Raw genomic sequence first — 19,397 nt, 5'->3', positions numbered from 1 at the left:
AACATAAATGGCTCTCTTACACGTTATTTTCCCATTCACTTAAATTGCTCATAGTTTTCTTGAGAATGTGATTACTTTAAAATAAAATGCTGGACTATAACCAGCTTTTCTCATGCATATTCAACCAACATATAATCGATTGTTTACCGATCGTTTGGATTATTCTGAAAAGAACAGCGGTGTGGGTCCGGAGGAAGCTCAGTGCATCTCTCCTGGATTCCTTATATATTTATCTACACTTTAAAATTATTTCCTAACATGTTTTCATTTATTTGTATAAACAAACAAAGACGTAAATCAGGAGAGCTGCGGGTCAACTCCTCAGATTTCTCCATCTGCAGCTTCCAGGTGGCTTGGATCCACTTTCAAACATCCTGGAAACAGGATCTGGATCTGCAGGAACACAGCTGAAATGTGCTGAAGTCATGTCTTGGTAATACTTGATGAACAGACGCAGAAATCATGCCTCCGGTGATGCTCATGGGGGAAACCTGAGTCTTTGCAGTGGAGGAGACGGATTAAGAGGCTGTGGCACACCGCCTGTCTCCAGCTGATGGCCCTACCTCTCAGGAGACCTCATCGTCTCTAAATGAGTTGTCATTCACATTCACAGTCTTCTTCTGCTTCGGTGAGCCTCCCTGGAGTCTCCTGGAGCTGGAGTAGGACTTCTTAGCCTGCCCAAGCTGTGGCACTCGGGGCTAGCAGAAGAGGCAAGTTTGGAAACATTGCAGATATTGGAATTCATATCAGTCTAATAAGAACTGATAATTCCTCTTCATTTGACATTGGAAAGCAAAGTCAATATTTGATCTTCTAACCCTTTTAATATGGCTAGCTCAGACTGTTGGGGGCGCTATAGAACATCCATTCTTTCATCTGCTCATTTAAAGCTCCAGCTCCAGTGCGTTGCAGTCTGAGGAGGTGACTGTTGAATAAATAAAGCTGTATGGCCTCAGAGCTGAGATTTCTGACCAATCGGCATTAACCCCTTTCAGTTGGCTCTAACGTGAGAATGCGATCTTAAAATACAGATTCAGAAACTGGGCTTAGTTTTTAAGGTCCATGCAAATGTTTTTTGACTTTCTGTTTTGACATTGCATAAACCTTCTGTTGAAGATGGATTAATGGAGTTCTGGTTTGAAACTCATTAAAACCTCCAGTTGGAGCTTGTTATTCAAAGAAAATGAATGACTAAATTAGCCTCATATCGGAAGAAATTGTGCCAATGGCTTTCTTGGTGAATTTTGTTATTATTGGTATTATTCACAGCTGATGCATCTCTCAGATATCCATGAACAGTCTTAGTTACCACATGATCTAAATGATCTTTCTTAAAGCAGGAAAGAAATGTGTTACTGCAGCTAAAACAGCACAGCGTACTTACTGATGGAGTTATAATTGTGTTTCATATAATTACATTATATGAAGAGTTTTTTTGTCCTTAGATTTAACCATAGAATAAATATTTGCTAAATGTCATTGTATATTATAAGTTGATAATATATTTGCTGGTTATAAAGACTCTGGCACATTAAATAAACAGATACTACTTGCCCTTTAGCAAGATGACACCACATTCTGCTCCTTATAGACATTCTATTAAATATTGTTACTGTAGTGAGAGTGCTGGATGCTCTTTCCCAGTTTGTGTTACATTAAAACAAGGAATTGTAGTGGCCTTCTGTAAGCCTGCTGACCAGCAGTGTGCAGCAACAGGTGGGGGGAGAGTGGGTAGTGCAGCACTACTACTATCAAAAAAATCTGTTTAGTCTGGCTCCACTGTTCTGTGGCACCACTTTAAACTTTTAAAATGGTATGATGCTTTTAATTTTTAAATCTTTGGTACTTATAAATGTACAAACATTATGTGCTTTTATAAAACACATAATGACGAATTTTGTGCCAAATGAAAATTTGTGTTTAAGAAAGAAAAATATTCTATTAAGATTTTTATTATCTTGTTGGAAAATTAAACTCTTTTCTAGGACAGAATGTCAGTAAAGCAACATTGAATGTTTTTATTATTATTATTATTATTATTTTAGAAGCCATCTAGCTGCTGATGCTTGATAGTAAGACAGCAACAAACCTCCAGCCAAACAGTTTACAATTCACACTCCTGAAGAACAGAGAACACAGTTTAAATGGAAGATGATTTAATCTTTTTCTCACCCGGAATACTTCTTTTCCTTGGCATTTCTGAAGCACTCACTAAATGACATGTTGTCAAACAGGCAGCTATAGAAATATATAATTTGTTTATTGTGACTGCATGATGCTATCTTTTGAGAAAATAAATGGGGATTTTTAAAGACTAGATCATTTCTTTATTCCCTGTCTGCTCTTATGCTTCATGCAGGTTGGAAAAACTCATTTTTTCCTGAAATGTCATTGAAAGGGATTTAAAAAGGATGAATGATTAGATTGAAGGAGTTCTGGTTTGAAACCTCAGCCTAGCGACGATCCAGATGATCCAGTGATTGAAGCAATATTAAGCATAAAAGTGTTATATGGAACTTTTTGTCACAGCGCCATTATGTCCACATCAGGCCAATGATAAAGCTCCGAGGAGAACCCAATATGCAGGACTTGTCAGATGTTTTAAAGTCACAAGCATTTCTGGGACAGAGCCAGGTTTAGGGTATGACAAGCATCACCCTGGCTTCCCTCGGTACAGGTACTGCATGTTAGCAGTCAACTGTTTTATCTCCAGAAAGAGAAGAGATAAGCGAAGGGAAGTCAACAGTGGAGCCCTGACAGGCACTGCTGGCTCCGAGGCGCAGGGATGAGACAAGCCAGCAACGCAACACTGGCCTTTTCAGAGGCATTCATGCATGTTTTTTTTAACCTAGATGTCCTCTTTTGTTTCTGCATCCACATCCTCCCGCAGCTTCGGAAAATACCCGTGCTGTCGCCTCGCTCGCCCCCCCTCTGTCTTCCCATCCTCTGATCACTCTCTTTTCAAACAAGGCCACACTGTCCAAGGCTGCGAGCCGTCAAAGACACTCATATTTGAATTTGTAACATCAGAGGGACCAGTATGAGACAGTGAAGGGAAACAGGGGGCATCATTGAAAAGGAGGGAGATGAATGAATGGACGTGCGACAAGGAGACAGTCAGTGAGACGATCAAAGATGGATTAAAGGAGGGATAGAGAGAGCATACAAGACTCAGAAGATGTGCGTCTAGGAGGCCCTTGAACTCTAAAAACTGCCTTCCCCATCATGCTTTGGAGTAAATGGCCAGCAATCAGTCTTACTGGACAGGTTATTCATACACTCCCAAACACAGGGACATTAAAATGAAAACCTACTGTGATTCTGTGTCCCACTGGCCTGTCAGCAGTAATGTGGGAAATTATTTTTCTTTTTTTGCCTGAAGGGACCTGGAGGTCCACCAGATCCAGTAAAACTATTTGTTTCCCTAATTAGGGACAAAATGAGAGGCTTGGGAGGGTACTTAATGAGGCTTGGCCGTGTGGGAACAGAATCAGGAACTCTGATTTTACAGTTACAAATGTTTTACCGCAACATTTAACAAGTACTGACTAAAGTGGTTTCAAGTATCAAACGTACTGAATGTCATAAGATAAGATAAGATAAGATAAGATAAATCTTTATTGTCATTGTCACAAGGACAACGAAATTCAAAGGGTGCCATCAGTCGGTGCACATGCCCAAAAACAAAAAATTACTGTCTCACAATTCACACACAACGCAAGAATCAACAAACAACTGGCAAAAAAAAAAAAAAAAAACATGAACATGTAAGTTTATTTAACAGAAAATCCAGCGTAATTTCCAACCTGGCTGGACTGGTGCTGCAGCAAGTGCAAACGTCACAAACTATCATGAGGTTCTATTGGGTAGTTGGTCGTCATGAACAAACCCCCGCTAAGTTGCAAGAAAAATACGAATTCTAAAAACTGAAGTTCCACAATTATTCTCTCTATGTATTGCAGCTCATTCATGAGTGGAAGCTGTGACCGTCGTCTTGTGAGAGCCAGCAGCGTCTGATCACTTCATCAGTTCTGTTGCTAAGGTAGAAAAGGAGAGCTCCGTGTCAGCTATTTTATATGGAAACAACAGCAATCAGAGCATCAGGGCAGGAACAAAGAAGACTGCCTGCTTGTCAGAGGTGTTTATGAGCATAAAAATGCAAATGTTGTGTAGACTAAACAATGTAGAACATGACCCTTTGGAACAGATCGTGTTTTATTCTCTGCTCTAGCATCAAGGCTGGATTGATTTCCTTTAGGTTAAACTGTAATACTTATTACTTTGCATTGTTCTTCTGAAACAAAAATGACCTTATTGCTTTTTCAGAAACCAAACACTGTTAGAGCTTAGATCACAAACCTCTTAATTTGCCAAGGCCACACTTCAGATATACAGTACGTCTGATGGTTTACAACTATGTTAAGTTGTAGAGGGAAACTACCAGCTGTGTTACATCAGGTATACATTTATTAATAAATATTTAGTGTAAGGCAGTGGTCCCCAACCACCGGTCCGCGGACCAATTGGTACCGGGCCGTGCAAGAAATAATGAACTTCTTCCGGATTTTTATTTTGAAAATCCTAAACCGGATTTTACCGGTTACGTCTTGAGCAAAATTGTGCCAACTTGCAGCAGAATGAGTAACAAAACAACATCGGAGTACTGCCCCCCCCCCCCCGGAACAACAGCATCGGACTCGATACTTACGACACGCCCCCCGGCCCGCAGCAAAATTGCGAACAACCGCTGGTGTATGGGCATATTTGACTGTTGACTTCACTGATCAATTCAGTTCAAATAGACTTTATATGAAAGGGAAATTAAATGTCAATTCATATCATTCAAGTCTCTTCAAAGAGTCATTGCGGATGGTGATACTGTGGGCAGGAAGGATCTTCTGCAGCAGTTTGTCTTGCAATGGATCAGAAGAAGCCTCTGACTGAAGACGCTGTTGCTGTCTGACTGTCATGACAGCTCAACATCCAGGCAGCAGATATGATATTCTACAGTAACATTTCCTGATGACACCATCAAAAACTCTGCTAATCCAGCTCACTTGGCCGTACAGTTAGGAAGCAGAGAGATGTTGGAGATGGAATATGATCCTTTCCCTTTAAGATCAAGAGAAGAGATGGTCTAAACTTCCCTTTGATCCCACTCTGCATTCATGATTCCTTCTCATCTCCTCAGGGACTCCAGATGACTCCACACTACTGACCAGTCTGAGCTAAGAAGAGTTATGACTACCAGAATATCAGAAGAAATCTGCTTGTGCATGTTTGTGTTACTAAACCTGATCCCATGTGTAGATGTAAGGCTAGACACCACTTACTGTGTTATTTTGGTCAAGTCCAGATTTGCATGTTAGCTAAGGATATAACAATGTTGAGAGATGATCCAATGTACAACACTGGGTTCACATTCATTAATTAGTGTGCTATGTCAACATAGCTGTAAATCAAAAACTAATTCTGAAAAACATAGACATCTCAAACTTAAGAGGATGCACCTTCATATCTGAGGGTTATGATGTTAATGTAATCTTATCAGATGTCTTGACAATGACTCTAAGCAATTTATGAGAGTTCACTTTTGCAAGATGTATCATGGCATTTTAACAACATAAGATCTCCACACATTGTTAATGGCAGCAAGTAAATATTGGTTTCAGGTAGCAGTAATTTTATATATGTTTTAATATATGTACCAAAGTTTAATATTGCAAGACAAAATAAGTCATGTGGTTTCTTACTTATGCATTTTGTTAAGAAACCTGTCAGTATGCGTGATTATTCTATTTTGTTTGTGTGAAATGGAAAAAAATATATATTTTCACATATCTTCAGAATCTTCAGACAAAACCTCTCACTGGATTAGACAGCAGCTGAAAAATGATGACACTTGGCTCTGATTTGTATGCCAAGGATGGTTGGTCATGTGTTTTTATGGCAGGATCAATTCACTACCTGACATTTCTTTATAAGGCCATCCTGAAACTGTCTCCATATTTTTTACAGCCTTAATCTTTGCATCTCCCTATGATTTCTCATTTTCATATTTTTCCTGGTTTAAATAAAACTACAGGAGAAACCAAACATCTAAATCTTATTGAGCTTTATTTGATTTCTTGTGAGATGACTTGCGGCATCCTGCTGTGGCTCCGTCCCTTCCTGAGCAGATCTTTGATGTGAGATTCCATTTTTAAGCTTTACGCCGTTTAGACATTTAGTCTGTTCTGAAAATAAAGCTGCTCAGCCAGGAGCTGCAGCCTTCAGGTGACTTTTAGCACCTCCTGCCAGAAACACACGCTGCTCATACATCCAGAAGAATGAGCTTTTGTCAGTGTGGTAATAGAGTCTGCAGCGCTGCACTCTGTGTCTGTTGGTTTTAGGCAGGGAAAGGATTTCATCTGACCTCTGGGTGCAGCCTCATATTTCTGGAACCCCTGAGTGCTAGCAGTAATAGTATGGTAGCATCTAAGGTGAGTGTCTGTGAATCAGGGTCTTTAATTAACAGGGTTCTCTTTTCTGCTATTTTTGACTCCATGTTAGCACATTCTCAGAGTGAAGTAGAGGAAACACCTTCACACCTCAGTGTGATGAGAGAAGCCATCCTGACTCCAGATCTGTTTTTAACACTGCACAATATGTGATGCATGAAAGAGCAAAACCCATTTTTGAACACCCTTTTCTGTTGGAGTCATTACAGTTGCATTGTGTTTTTATTATTATTATTAGTATTAGTATTATTATTATTATTATTTTTTTTTACCCCTCCAGGGGGTCTTTTGTGGGCTCTAGTGTCCCTTATATGACAGTGGGCTGACAGGAAACAGGGAAGGAGAGGGGGGAAGACATGCGGCAAATGTCGTCGGGTCCAGGAGTCGAACCCGCGACGGCTGCGTCGAGGACTGAAGGCCTCCAAATACGGGTCGCGCTAACCCCTACGCCACCATGGCACGCCCTTATTATTATTTTTACGGCAGCTGGACCTTTATTTCAAATTTTATGTAGCAGGTGTGTTTATCCATTGTGACTTACACAGGAAGCAGAGAAAAGCCTGAAGGTGAAAATATCAAACGGCACATAACAAGCTGACGTTTTTGGTTTGTTTCTTTATGACTGGAAATGACAAATACATATCCTGCTCTACTCAGCCTCCGACGATAAAAACCGCTGTAATAAAATATATCTGGTACAGAGATGTGCAATTACAGAAAAAAATTCTTCACAAGTAAAATTGAATACCATATTTAACCCAACCATTTACAACGTGCACAGAAACATAGAAAATGGTCTAAAAGCCATTCACATATTTTAAAGCTTTTCCTGTAATGATAATAATTATTTTGTTTTTGTTGGTCCAGATGTTGGACAAGACATTGCTCTGAAAACATTATAGTGTCATTATAAATCACTTACACTAAAAATGTAAACTAGAGGGAAAACCTGGCATAAAAATTGTATTTTATGTTGATGAGGAATGATCTCAGACAATTTGATTGGATTTAAAAAAAAACAAAGTATGATAAAAGCAACTCCAAGTGGACAGAGCAAACCGAGCATCCGAACAGAGGACAAAAGGGTTTAAATGTGGCATCGTGTTGGTGCCTCACCGGCACTTCCTGGTGAGCGGCAGCTTAATAGATGGAAATTCCTTGTTGAGGTCAGAGGTCAGAGGAGAATAGGCAGCCTGAGACTGGGATTACCAAACTGTTTAACTCATTTTGTGAAGGGTTCAGATGCTTCAGGATAAAAGATAACTCAGAGAGCTGCTGCAGTAGATTACAAAGGGGTTATGAGTCACTTGAAATATGTTTATGGTGTCACTGTTCATTTATGTTATGTGATAAAGACACCATACTAATTATGGTTCATAAATGCTTTGTAAGCTTCAGATTTAAGTCAACTGGTTTTCTTCCAAGTAGAATCTCTTTCTGCTCTTGACGTATGTATTTCTTATTGAATATGCAAACACATATTCTTGAAAAACTCAAACAAGGCCATTGCTGTGTCATAACTTCTTTTTCTGCAGTTACCATGGTGAATCAATATCTGGAGGATCTGCTAATGATTTATATACGTCATTTGAGGTAAACATAATTCAGGGTTAACTGAAGCTATTATTTTCAGCTGATCTGGACTGAATTTTGAGCCTTCCTTGTTCAGAATTATCTAGCCCAGATTTCGCAAAGAGACTGTTTGTTAATCCCCAGATGCTACTCCTGTTAGCGAAAAACAGGAAACGACAGTTCACACAGGCTCACCAGAATGAGACAATAACAGATTGTAAAAATGTTTCTTGGTTTCACGAGTCTGTATTTCAGCTCCAACATTCAGATGGTAGGGTCAGAATTCAGCAACAAATATGCAGCAATCTGTCATGCCAATATGATTTAAAATCAACGAGGACCATTTCACACAACTTGTGTTGTTAGAGATGCCACAAGGAATCAAGGCAGGTGTGAAGCCAAGAAAGTTGTACCTAAAAATGTGGCCAGTGAGTGTAGTTCGCCATATTTATTTGATTTTGAGGAAGTATTATAATACTTACTGTCATTTGGATCTGAGTGAGTGAGTGAGTGAGTGAGTGAGTGAGTGAGTGAGTGAGTGAGTGAGTGAGTGAGTGAGTGAGTGAGTGGGAAAATGTAAACCTGTAAAATTTTGAGCAGAGTAAAGCACTGTGCTCTTTTTGGGAAAAGGAAACCTGTACAGTACAGTGATCAAATATAGCTTAATTTTGTCTCTTCTTTTCTGGGAATGCAGTGCAGCATCATTACATGGTGTCATATTCCCCTAACGGAAGTAACTACATTAACTTAGAACACAAAAGTTGACCATAATATGAACATTTAGCGTGAGCTAAAAGAAGCAGAACTTTTCTCCAGCACCACATCAGTGCCTCTCCTGTGACTCGTTGTTGGCTGTTGAAATGCCACAGAAATGAGCCAAAAGCACGTGGGCATGTTCACGCCGTCTCCTCCACATACACATACTGTACACACACACCTAGCTTGTGAATTCACAGATGGTTCTCTCTGCTTCCTCCACAGCTTTCTCAGTGGTGGCGTGACCCTCTTTTTGGCTGAAAGTGTCACTTATCATCAACACATTATGGTGTCATTGCTGTAGTTTTATTCTCCTGGCACTTTGCTGATTTCTTCAGTAGCCATAGGGACATGGATGGTCTATGAAGCATTTCTAGGAACATTCTGTGAGTTATTATGGCTGCATAAATTGATGACCATATGCACAGCAGTTGCTACACACGCAGATGCATGCTGTTCTATTTGATACTTGTTTGTTTAAATTGGAACAGTTCTGCTGCTTCCTTCAGAAGTATCCCAATAAAGCACAGGTAGTTTCATAGTGCAGGGTAAAATGATCTATTCTTGCTCTGCTATGATGAGTCCAGGGGAAATCTTTGATCTGGAGTGTCTGGATAATCATCCGTGGCTGAGCCCTGATTTCCATCTCTATTCAGCTCTCCCCTGGAAGCTCTATAAGAAGCCATCAACACTGGAACTAATCAGGGTTATTACCACTCTCCCTATTGAACCGCATACTCCACCAGATGTGGGCTCTGTCTCACCACAGAGCTTGTTCTTTGTGTTGATGTTTCACACTCACTTAATTCTATCTACTAATGCATTATGGCCAATCCTGAAATCGTGTCGGACAAAAATGTAGATAAATAATTATTTGTTCCCCACTTGAAAATTCATTGCTGCAATTCCTGTCTGAGAGATTCTGGCATTCTATAATTTCAGGGTCAGAAAGTCGGAAACATTCAATTTACTGAAGTTTTGGGGCTTTAAGGGAGAGTGGAAATCATTATGTTCCTTTTCCTACATGTTTGAGGTAAATGGAAATGCACCTGATCTCCGGCTTCTATCTTTGACCTGTTGAAAAGTTATTTCTGTAAACTGTCATTTCAGTAGACTTAACCCTCCCGTGGTTTTAACACGACACTCAGGAAAAGTGCAGAAAATGTCACAGCAGGGAAGCGAAGGAGGTTGTCCCGTCAGACGGTCACTTTCTGGAATAACAGAAAGTGACGGTTATTTCTTTTACCAGGTACCATATGTACCTGGTAAAGTCACAAATGGGGTCAGTGCGACCCCACTGGACCGCACACAGAATAAAAAACTTGTGGGGTCTAATCAACCCCATCTCTTTAAGACCACAAGAGGGTTAAATACAGAAAACATGTTCAAACAAAGACAACTTGATTTGGAGTTGACTAATCTGTCTTTTCTCATATATATATACAACACATTCTCACTCCCGACTCGTCATATATTGACGAGTTGGGACGATTTCTGACCATGCGTCACATATTAATGCACAGGGTACCCCTTTCGCGTCAATAGCTGACGACTTGGGCAGGGTCCTTCAGCGTCACATGTTGACGATTTGGGTAGGTCACATGTTTTACGTGGATTATTGATGCGAAAGGTTCTCGCAACAGCAGCCGACACTTCAAAACCCGACGATTTGGTTAGGATTAGGGCAACAATTACGGTAAGGCATAGGGTAAAACACCTCGCGTCACATATTGACGCGAAAGGGGTACCCTGTGCGTCAATATGTGACGAGGACAGACCGTCCCATGCGTTAATATATGACGAGTTGGAAGTGAGAATGGGTTGATATATAGATATATATATACTGTATATATATATATATATATATATATATATATACATATATATATATATATATATATATATATAGATATATATATATATATAGATAGATAGATATATATATACTGTATATATACGTATATATGATTAGCAAGGTTAGCTTCATTGACAAAACAGTATTATTTGTGTGTATTTCTTAAAGAATGTAGGTCCTTACTTTCTCGCTGACATTTCCAAAAGATTGCCAATATTTAAAAAATTCAACATGTTAAACGATTGTCAAAGGTTCACAGCTGAAAATTATTCAATATATAAATTTTGCTGCTTCATGTATTCAGTCTTACTTTCTCCTATCAAAGCAGCTGGAACAAACGGCCGGCATGCCTCTGAAGAAAATAAACTTCTAAATAGCTTTTGACATTTCTGTCATTTAGCCGGTTTCATTTTTGCTAATGCTTTGTGTCTTGCTTCTCAGTAACTACCTCTACACTCAAGAGTTTTGCTGTTATCAAAACCTGATAACACTGACACCAACTCCTTAGTGGGTGGAGAGCCAGTGGCTGTCATAAAACTGGAAATTACTCAACAAAATCAATTGCCCATAATTGTCCATATGCCTGTACACCGTGTTCCAAATTATTATGCAAATTGGATTTAAGTGTCATAAAGATAAAAAACTTTTTTGTGCTATTGAATTTATAGATGGTATTGTGTGTCAGGGCTCTTTGAACCACTATAATTAATTTCAGAGAGCTGGTTGATTAGTTTGTCTGGTGAGCTCAATTAAAGGAAATCAACTTAAGAAGGATGTTCCACATTATTAAGCAGGTCACGGGTTCCTAGCAATATGGAAAAGAGAAAAGATCTCTCTGCTGACGAAAATCATCAGATAATGTAGTGCCGTAATACAAGGTATGAAAACATTAGATATTTAATGAAAACTGAAGCGATATCGTACTGTGAAGAGATTTGTGGCTGATTCAGAACAAAAATGGGTTTGTACAGATAAAGGCATAATGAGGAAGGTTTCTGTTAGACAAATTCATCGGATTAAGAGAGCAGCTGTTAAAATGTCTTTACAAAGCAGCAAACAGTTATTTGAAGCTGCTGGTGCCTCTGGAACCTCAAGGTGGAGGATCCTCCAGAGGCTTGCGGTGCATGAAACTACTATTCGGCCACCCCTGTAACTCGGTCTGTTAAGATGTCTTTGATTGAAATAGCTTTTGATGTTAGTGCAGGTGACCACTTAATGCTGCACATTCAAAGAATGACCGTTTGCACTTCTTTATAATCCATAAAATATTTAATAAATCTGCTGTGCATAATAATTTGGAACAGTGCATTTTGAGTTTTTTATTTTGGAAAAAAATACTGTTCTCATGGGGAGCTTTGTTTAGTAAAAATTTATTTATACTGTAATTGTTCATGACTTGAAAATTATACTGACCATCATTTGCATTGACCATTTAAGAAAATCTGAGAAAATATCACTTGCATAATAATTTGGAACATGGTTTAGTTAGAATAGACAGAGTAGGAGAGACATAAAAAAACACCGTCCTGTAAATCTAGAAGAGTCCAAAATTACATATTTCAGTTGGTTTTGGCTTAATTTTTTATGCTTCTAATTTGGTTTGGTTTAAAGCTTGAAGTACATTTAGAAATCTACATGTGAAACTATGAAATTTTCACCATAACACTGGGATTAACCTCACCCTCTCTGAGTGGGTGTGAACCATTTTCCCTATGAGGGTTTCCTTTCTGGTTGACAGAAAGTCGTTGTTAGCTCTGGTCATCCATAACCAGCTGATTAACAAGAAATATGCCTTCTGTTGGAAGAGATGGCTACTTAAAAACTTTTGGAGATTCATGTCAGAATTTTTAAATGCCTCACTTAACATCCAAAAAAAGTACTAGTCATCAGTAAATGTTTTTTTTAAGAGTCATTAAAGGTGCCATGAGAGATCAAGCTAAATATCGGTCAATTCTCGTCACCAGACAATTTTTCTGTGTATGTCCAGTTCCACAAAGCCCAAGTCAGATACCTGCTTCCAGGCTTCCAAGAAGATTCTGGTTACTTTTCAGATGGTATTTCCTGAACTTCCTATTCAGAAATTAACAAGGAGTGACTTAATTTCCTGTACAGTTTCATACCTGCCTTATTTAGTTTGACTTCCGACAAGCCAACTCTCATAAAAACATGTCTGTCAGATCTGAGATGCCACCATTATAAAACTGCTTGACTTTCCTCCGAATATTGATCCACAGTCATCAGGTGGCAATTTGTCTTATGAAAGTCTTTGTAAAGTTTTTGTCTTCCTGAAAAAGAAGCCATGTGGTTGTGAAGTGCTGACTTTCCAACGCACTGTTGTCAGCCGAGTTGTACAACAGTTCTGCTTAAGTGAAGCATTTACTTGTGACCTCTCTGTGCTCCACTTCATTTCATCCATAATGTTGTTTTTCCTCCACTTAGAGGACATCACAGCTGGTACTGAACGTAGCATATTTTGCCAACTTAAGCACTTGTTAATTTGCTGTTTTGCTCTTGCATGATGAGCTAATGATGGATGAAAACAAATTGTTCACAAAGAAGGCAATTTATGCATCGCCTTATATTCTCTCTCAAGCAATAAGTGTTCATATTTCATTTTGTATCTACATATTTATTGTCCTCTCTGGGCTGGTTTTATTTCCTCTCTATCAGATTGCGTTCTAACAAATGGTTCTTCTCCACTCTGGTCCTCTTCTCCTGTCTTTTTGATTATCCCCTCCTCTTTGTCCTCTTCCTCTCTGATCATCTTTGTTCCCATTTTCCTCTCAGGTCTTCTCAGCTTGAAGATCTGCTTAACTTTAAATAAATACAAATAAATATTTGCTTTTGTTCACCATTTACCCAAAGGTGTCAACCACAAACCCCAAAATATTGAAAGAGTCCACATCACTGCTTTGGAAATATGGATGCATATCACAAAAAACAAAGGTAAGGGAATTTTCTTGCTGGCGTCTTAAGATAAAGATAAACAAAATTGTATTTAAGACTGAATAAAAAACTGCAAATTTAAGCTGACCATCACTTTATGTTAACGCACAAGCAGATGAACACATACGAAAAGCAGGAGAATATATTTCCTTGAAACTAAAATATTTCCATGCTTTGAACCAGGTGAACAAAATATTTCAAATATGAAAGTGAAGCTCTTGTTCCATTTGCTTTTTATGCAAATATCAGAATTAGGGTTGCTGTGAATTGTGTATTCAGCGTAACTGATGGGGTTGATAATAATAATTGGTCGACTTCAAGAGTTTTTTAGCTGACGCAATTTTTAGGAGATTAGTTTTTGGTTTCTTAAGCTTTTTGAAAACTAATTGTTTTTCTGCACACCGCTCTGTGTGTGCCTGCTTGTGGGCGTGCGTGTGCATGTGTGTGGGCGTAGAGGGGTGAGTGTGTGTGTGCTGCAGTCTGTAGGCGTCCTGGGTATGGCTCTGCTGCATATCGGCTTGGCTCTGTATCGCCAAAACAATCATGCTGGATGAAGCATCTGTTTCAGGGACAAATTTGCCAGGTAAAAAAAAAAAAAAGTAAAGTTATGAAGCTCAGGGGAACATTCAAGTCAGGAGGTAATCAATGAGGATCTGAACACCGCAGATTTTCTTACTTCAACAAAGAGACACAGCACCATGTATGTGGTTCAGAAAACTAAATAATCATAATCAGCTTTCTAAGTTTCTATGTGCTCTTTATGAATTATGTGCTACATTTTATGTTTGAGGAAAGTTCAGACAAGAATCTGGACTCTCATTGGATTGGTCTGCCTTTGTTCTTTTGTGTTGATGTGTGGAGAGGGTAGCTGATTTCCGTTTCCTGGGGGTCCACATTGAGCAGGGCCTCACATGGAACATGAACACCTTCGAGCTGATAAAAATGGCCCAGCAAAGACTGTACTTCCTAAGGGTTCTTAGGAGGAACAACATCAAGGAGAAGCTGCTGGTGTCCTTCTACAAGTGCTCCATAGAGAGCATACTGACTTACTGTATCTGCGTATGGTATAACAGCAGCACTATGGCTCAAAGGAAAGCTCTCCAAAGGGTTGTGAATACAGCGCAAAAAATCATTGGCTGCCCTCTCCCCTCACTGGAGGACCTGCACAGTGACCGCTGTCTAAGAAAAACACAACACATCACAAAGGACACTTCTCACCCTGGACATTCTCTGTTCACACTGCTGCCTTCAGGCAGAAGATACAGAGCAACCAGAACAAGAACCAACCGTCTCAGAGACAGTTTCTACCCAATAGCAATAACAAAATTAAATGCAATCAAAAACAACCATTAATCATCATGAATGATGTATGTGAGAATGTGGCTGTTCTTATTTATTAGTTTTTTGTTTGTTTTTGTTTTTTGTGTGTGTGTTTTTTTTTTTACCAGTTATTTGTTATTTCTTGCATTGTGTGTGAATTGTGAGACAGTTATTTTTTGTTTTTAAGCATATGCACCGACTGATGGCACTTTTTCAATTTCGTTGTTCTTGTGACAATGACAATAAAGATCTATCTATCTATCTATCTATCTATCTATCTATCTATCTATCTATCTATCTATCTAATAAATGACAAAAAATTGCATTTTAACCAAAAATTATATTTCTAGGAATTAAGCAACATTTTCACTTCAAAAATCATTTGTTACTGCTAAAGTATTGAATACAGACATATCAGCATATCAAGTCAAAAACAAAGGCATTTGTTGCTTCTTTCCAGTGTTTCAGAAAATCCTGTTTGTTCATTGAACTTTAGAAATGTGAACTGTGGACGCTGACATTAGCATTGGGGGCATCTGTGCTGCTGCTGCTACAAGTTTAGCACTGAGATGCTATTTTAGGCTTGAATGACTTTGCTAATAGGCTAATTCCTTTTAGCACAACTTCAACACAACAATAGGGGTTCCCAGCATCTCATCAGATTTGTTTTGAAGCAGAAATGAATCCCCAGTGAGCCAAAGGAAGCGTCCGTGCAAACCATCTCTGTCTGCATATTTAATTTGTGTGTCAGGTTTACTGTTGTACCAGAAACACAATAAAATGTTCCAGCTGGGGACTATTTTATGTACTGTACAAAACAAAAGAAAATGTTACAATTTTTGATGCAAGACTCCTTTTTGACATGATGACATGTTAGCTGTGCTGGTTGGTGTGTGTGCTTAGAGTCAGCAGCATTACTGTCTGTTGGGTTGCAGCTACTGGACGCTTGTTCTGCTGAGCTCCGCTCTCTGCGTGCTGCAGAAGGCACTGCTAAAGGAGTACCTTTTGAATAATATTCCTCACATTAGCTTAGCTATAGTGGAATTGGGTAACATCACCAAATTATAATATATAAAGTAGTAACAGTTGTAGGCTGTTGTTATGAAGAAAAATAAAAACATTGCACCCCATTAAATTCATGGCACCCTTAGCATTTGCCTATAGGCCCTGGATTTTGGAAAAACCAACATCAAGTTCTGCTTTGGTTCACATTTGTTTGTTCACTGTAGCTGCGTGAGAAACCTTAATGCTCTCACAAAGGAGAGTTTAGTGAGTACCAGGGGATCCATTCTGTTTTGTAGCCGTGTCACTTTTTAAAGTTGTACTGCAGAACATTGCACTTCGCATTCAGTTCCACACATAGACATTCTGCATGTGTTCAGGTATGAAATGATGCTGTACTCGTTGGGTATGAAGCAACAGGACAGTACTGGATATGTTCTACATGTGTGCACCCCTACTTCACAGCTTACTGAAATCCTTTAGCACGTGTTGAAAACAAGTGTTAGCTGTTGACATACTCATTACATGACTAGTCATTTGGCTTCTTTTAATGGCAACATGGCCGCAGTGTCACATTAAGTCTTCAATTAGCATTTGAAGGTAAACGAGGGCTAATTGTTAAATGATGCGTTGCTTTTTTTCAGCTGCTTTGTCCGTATTTGTCTTCTGACATTTAGCCTCAGCCTGCTTTTAACCTCTGATAGCATCGTGTCTGTTTGCTCCAGAGGCTGCAGAGAAGCACTGAGACACTCTGAATTTGCATAGAGCAGAATATCAAGCTGCCGAAGCGCAGCCTGTTTGATACACAGCCTTGGCTTTGGCTCCAGGTCAAAGTGAGAGCAGTAGGCAAAAACTGACAGACAGATACCAAATCAGCAGTCTGTACTTCCCTCTCCCCCCTCTCTGGTGTCTAATGAAGAAACTAAATGTGTTGGAAGGGATTTTGTTGTTGGCCTTCATTTCATCCTCTCCACCATCTGCCCTTTCTGGAATCTCTGAACGCTTCATCTCTGCATGTGCCGGAGGAGCAGATTAGATGTTTTTTAATGTTGATGAAATCTGAGTTTCTGCAGCAGGCATTGTTTTCATTGTCTGTTCAGCTACTGCTTATCTCAACTACCCAAGTCTTTCACTTGTGCCAAAGAAATAGGAAACAACATGCCTCACTTGCTTTGCACCCAATGATTTTTTCCTGATAGAAGAATCCCAAATGTTAAAAGTTTTATGAACTACCTAAACTTTCCATCAACATGAGAGGAGCAAACAGACTGTAATTCAAATGAAAATGCCACAGTCCATTACTTTCATGTCTGGATATGGAGTGGAAATAAAATGCTGCCAGAAATAACAGTTTTAGTCTGCAACAAAAAGCTTAAAAACGCAGCTCTCTTTAGAAAGGAAATGTTTTGTGACAGGAAGAGAGGATCAGGTAGGCACCACAAGCTCAGTGTACAGTGATGAAGCGAACCTGTCAGTGTGTGTAATCAACCGTGTACACAGTGGCCAGTCACCAGGGTACAGACTGAGGGGAACACAACAAACACACACACACATTTTTGGTGCAGATATGTGTAGTGGTGGGAATCAATTAGAATATATTCAGATGGAACCTTTGCCTGTAAAAAAAAAATGCAATAAAAGTGTCAACATGTTAAAATCTATGTAATCAGTTAACTGAAATTAACAATTTAAAGTCACGGCCTATAAGACACGTGCATATTTTTCTCTCACTGTCTCACTGACGTTAAATCTGACCTCTTGTTTTAGGTCAATAATAATTTTCCAAATTATTTATTTTTGCTGAATGCCAAAAAACTTAATGAGAGCTAAGTCAGGCTGCCTTATTTTGTTGGAACAAGTAAAACAATTTCACAGTATGAACATCTAAAAAAATGCTTCTACTAAGGTGTCATAGCAAAGATCCTAATGGAACTGGCAGCAGTTTGGCCTTTTTTTTTGGTAGATTCAACTAATCATCATCTGATCCCCTCGGGCACTTTGTAAAGAATCTTTATATAAGGAAAATATAAAATGAGCCAATGTCACAGGAAAAGTAACACAGCCTGCTGCACAGAGTAGGATGCTATAAATTATACACACTTTATCCCAGTACACACTTATTGTATGGACCAGAGACACATCATAAGCGACAGGCGCATTGCATAGAGATGACAGCATTTGATGTTTTCAAAAATGCACTTCTTTATTCACATTTAGAGCCACACTGATGCACTTTAAGTCTGCCACAAAACAAGATTAGAAAAAAATCACATGTAGTGACATTACTGGTGAAGAGCATCAGGCTGGGCGATAAAGAAATACACTTATTATGAAAAACACATTTTAGGAAAAACCACTTGGATTTGTTTTTTTTTATTTTCTTTGGTCTATCTTACAAGAAATTCCATGTTCATGTTCGTTCATACGGTTTTACAGAGAAGGTGTAGTATTTTGTAATACATGAGGGATGTTTTTTGGACATTGTAATGACTACAATTATGCTTTTGTGTTGCTTGATTGGATGTATGACAAACGCAGCACACATAAATCTTTGAAATCCTCTCACAGCTGACATCACAAAGATGTCACTGTACATATTTCAACATATTCAAGCATTATAATCAAAAACTGCTTTAGTTTTTTGCATTTATCAGAACAGCAAAAGCCTATAAAAACCCAATAAGTGTTATTCTAATGTGTTAACAAGAGTCAGGCAAGGTTAAGTAACAAAGTGCTTAAAGGGCCGTTAAAGACTGGTAGAATGCAAGTTAATGGTACATTGCAAATTACAACTCATCCACTTAAAGTGGATCCTGGAAACATTTCACCACTCACAGCCATGCTCAGCAAAAGTCTCTGAGTTCATCTAAAATAAGAATATGAGTAAAAATCCTACATTTGTTTTGAAACAAAATGCGATCATGCTTTTCAATGTCCTCACAGCTGCAGTCAGACATTGTGATGGTTGTGTTATGCTCCTGCTGTTAATGAACACTTGTGACAAACAATCCAAGTACTCCTGGACCATACAGCAGGACAATATCACAGCAACAGGCCAACCAGTAGTTCAACAAAACAAAGACAAAGGTAATTTAAGAGTAGCTTCGTCAAACATCTCAAATGACTTAAAGCCAGCTGAGAATTTTTGGTTTGGTCAAAAACAGGTAATTTCTGCTGGAAAATCCTGCTTTATCCCTGGATTTCTACAATTATGTTTAAAAAAAAAGAGTGGGCCACAGTGATGTAAGAGACTCGTTCTCACTCAGTCGTAGTCTTTGCCACTAGGGGCACATGTCGTTTAGGGGACAGGCGCTTTCCAATGATCATTATTTGATCTTAAAATTCATGTGATCTGAAAATGTTCTTTGGCAGAAAAAGAATGAATCTGTAAATACTTTGGGGAACACAGAGGTCCTGTGCCAACTCTCCAACTCAATCCTTTGAGT

The 19,397-nt window shown here is 38.9% G+C and overlaps 1 protein-coding gene across 7 annotated transcripts in view; it reads left to right on the top strand.

The window, feature by feature from the left end:
- Positions 1-19,397, top strand: part of adgrb1a (adhesion G protein-coupled receptor B1a) — a 176,973-nt gene that overhangs the window by 1,093 nt on the left and 156,483 nt on the right. The gene's annotated exons all lie outside the window — the stretch shown is intronic.

The sequence above is a fragment of the Xiphophorus couchianus genome, chromosome 5 (genome assembly GCF_001444195.1).
Source record: "Xiphophorus couchianus chromosome 5, X_couchianus-1.0, whole genome shotgun sequence".
In the NCBI taxonomy this organism is placed as follows: domain Eukaryota; kingdom Metazoa; phylum Chordata; class Actinopteri; order Cyprinodontiformes; family Poeciliidae; genus Xiphophorus; species Xiphophorus couchianus.
This window is presented reverse-complemented; position numbering and strand designations above follow the sequence as displayed.